This window comes from Cyprinodon variegatus, unplaced genomic scaffold (genome assembly GCF_000732505.1).
Source record: "Cyprinodon variegatus isolate N-32 unplaced genomic scaffold, C_variegatus-1.0 Scaffold1080, whole genome shotgun sequence".
NCBI lineage: Eukaryota > Metazoa > Chordata > Actinopteri > Cyprinodontiformes > Cyprinodontidae > Cyprinodon > Cyprinodon variegatus.
In genome coordinates, this window is record NW_015151533.1 from 47,581 (window position 1) to 50,701 (window position 3,121).

General features: G+C 40.5%; 1 long non-coding RNA gene across 1 annotated transcript in view; it reads right to left on the reverse strand.

Moving 5' to 3' along the window:
- Nucleotides 1–937: 937 nt before the first annotated feature.
- Nucleotides 938–3,121, reverse strand: part of LOC107101321 — a 4,323-nt gene continuing 2,139 nt past the window's right edge. The window contains exon 3 of the long non-coding RNA XR_001482076.1: nucleotides 938–958. This is a non-coding gene — a long non-coding RNA (uncharacterized LOC107101321). The remainder of the gene's footprint in view (nucleotides 959–3,121) is intronic.

The following is a 3,121-nucleotide window of genomic DNA, read 5'->3' on the forward strand; positions in this document are numbered from 1 at the left end:
ACCCCAGATTGAGGAAGAGATTTTTTTTATATAAATATATATAACACAGCAAAATCCTTCGTCATTAACCATTCCATGTAAATTAATTTGATGGAATTTGCTGCAAAATAACTTGACACTTAGTAAATTGGTTCCTTTGAATACCTTTAAGCTGAGAATGAGATGTTTTGAGTTGGACTCCCTCACATGTCCATGTTTTAATTTAAATTTTATTGTAAGTGCATATTTGGCTTTTATGTGTGTGTCTTTGTACGTCTGTCATGATGTGATGTAATTTTGATGCCTATCTTGGCCAGGTCTCCCTTGCAAAAGAGATTTTTAATCTCAATGGGTATTACCTGGTTAAATAAAGGATAAATAAATAAAAATAAATAAAATAAATCGACAGGCTGCAACCATGTCCAGAATTCCTTGTTTTTTCTTCCACTTTTGTTAATATTTATGTTTCCCATTCTCTAGCTTTTTCTTCACCTTGATTATAAAATATTTTTATAATCATATTTTTTTTAATAAAGCATTTTAAATGCTATGATAATCACATTTAATAATTTGAATACAAATTAAGGCCTTAATTTAAAAAATAGTAATTTAATGACTTTCAGTGATTTCTAATGACCCGTTGAAACCATGCCTATATAATCATTCTATGACCCCTTTAAGAAAAACCCAAAGGTGTAAAAAAAATTTTATTTTAGTTATTTAACTTTGACACACAGGAATCCTACAGATTGTTTGCTAATCTAAAAGGTCATGGGCTGTTGTGCGAGGTGTTCATCGTGAATCATATTGGTAGAAGCAAACATTACAGGGAATTTGGGGAAAGGTGTAACAGGCCATCCGTACCTTTTGATGCAGCCTCCTCAGCTTCTTTATAAAGCCCCAGAAAAAACAAGGCACAGCCCAGATAGACCCAGACCTCTGCTGGACAATCCGGCCTCCGGGTCAGAGATTTATACTCCTGTCAGAACACAGCGCACAGTTAACACAAACCATATGAGACAAAAGGAGCAGTCAGTCATTTATTTTTAGCTTTTTAAAAGTAGTTATATTCAAACTTGTTTTCATCCTGTATTCCCAGATATAAAAAGAATGAAAAATGGCCAAAAATNATGATTATTTCAATGAACTGTTAATCAGTCTTAATTCATTAACTGTTTCAGGCCTACATTGGAACAATCAACGGTGGAGAATAAAACCACATTTATTCAGACTAGTTATTTTAAACAGGTGCAAACAAAAGGAACAGTTTGGTGACATCTAGTGGTCAAGCTGGAGATAGCATCCCTAGAGCGCTGTCTTAAAGGGGTCATAGAATGCAAAACCAAGTTTCCATTGTCATAGATGAATAATGATAGTTCAGTGGCTGAAGTGGACGTACAGAGAAGGTCAAACCACATCAACAACTCCTTTCTCTGCAAATCTCACGATTCTAAACTTCCACCATAAGGTGGGCGAATCCAAAGGAAGCCCCGAGTTGATCTAAACTTTGGGATGTTGCCTTATTTGGTTCTGGCCTGTACTTTTGTCACGCCCCGAAACTGACACACAGACCAGCCCAAGAACATGAATAGAGGTCGATGGAAGACACCAGTTTAGCTGTTCAGCCTACAGTTGGGTTTACTTCTACAACAATTACAAAGCAGGCAGTTTCTCTAGTTCCCCTTTCTTCTGCAAGGAGAAAGGGGAACATTTTCACAGTCTTCCCAAGGATCCGAAGACTCGACAGGCATGGATTATTTTTGTCTATCTGAAGATCCGTGCAAAGTTTGATGCTCAGCTGTTCATTTGCTCGAAGCATTTTACCAAAGACAGCTTTAAAAAAATCTTGGACAGTTCAAAGTTCAAAGCTGCAGGAATAATAAGCTGGCCAAAGCAGGAGGTACAGGCCACAGATGTTAAGACATGAAAGCACCTTGAGACTGTACGCCAGCCGTAGGAGGCTTAGGACTAATGAGCGTAAGAGACACTATCAAGGATGAAACATCCATAAGTACATCAAGGACAAGGCTCCAACAATTGACACCCTCACTGAATGTCTAAGACAATGGGGAGCAGTAGATGAGGTGCCAGAGACTCTGTCAGGGGAGGATAAGCCGCTACACGGGATGTACCACCGGAACATGATCGAAGTGGCAGATATCAGGAAATCCTACCAATGGCTAGACTGAAGGACAGCAGAGAGGCACTCATCATGCCTGCACAGCAGCAGGCCCTGAGCACCAGAGCAATAGAGGCCCAGATCTACCACACCAGACTAGACCCCAGGTGCAGACTGTGCTAAGAGACCCCTGAGACAATCCAGCACATAACTGCAGGGTGTAAGATGCTGGCAGGGAAAGCTAACATGGTGCGCCATAACCAAGGGGCTACAATAGTCTACAGGAACATCAGTGCAGAGTAACGGCTGGAAACCCCAAGGTTAAAGTGGGAAACAATCCAGAGATGGTAGAGAATGACCGAGCCAAGATCCTGCGGGACTTTCAGATACAGACGGACCGAATGGTGACGGCAAACCAACCGGACGTTGTGGTGGTGGACAAAAAGCAGAGGAAAGCCATTGTGGTTGCCATAGCGATACCAAGTGACTGCAACATCAGGAAAAAGGAACATGAGGAACTAGAGAAATAGCAGGGGCTCAGAGAAGAGTTGGAGAAAACCTGGAAGGTCAAGGCATCAGTGGAACCTGTGGTCATTGGGGCCCTCGGTGCAGGGGCCCCCAAACTGGAGGAGTTACAGCAGATCCCTGGAAATACATCAGAGATCTTCGTCCAGAAGAGTACAGCTCTAGGAACAGCAAAGATACTGGCAGAACCCTAAATCTCCCAGGGCTCTGGTAGAGGACCCCAGATTGAGGAAGAGATTTTTTTTATATAAATATATATAACACAGCAAAATCCTTCGTCATTAACCATTCCATGTAAATTAATTTGATGGAATTTGCTGCAAAATAACTTGACACTTAGTAAATTGGTTCCTTTGAATACCTTTAAGCTGAGAATGAGATGTTTTGAGTTGGACTCCCTCACATGTCCATGTTTTAATTTAAATTTTATTGTAAGTGCATATTTGGCTTTTATGTGTGTGTCTTTGTACGTCTGTCATGATGTGATGTAATTTTGAT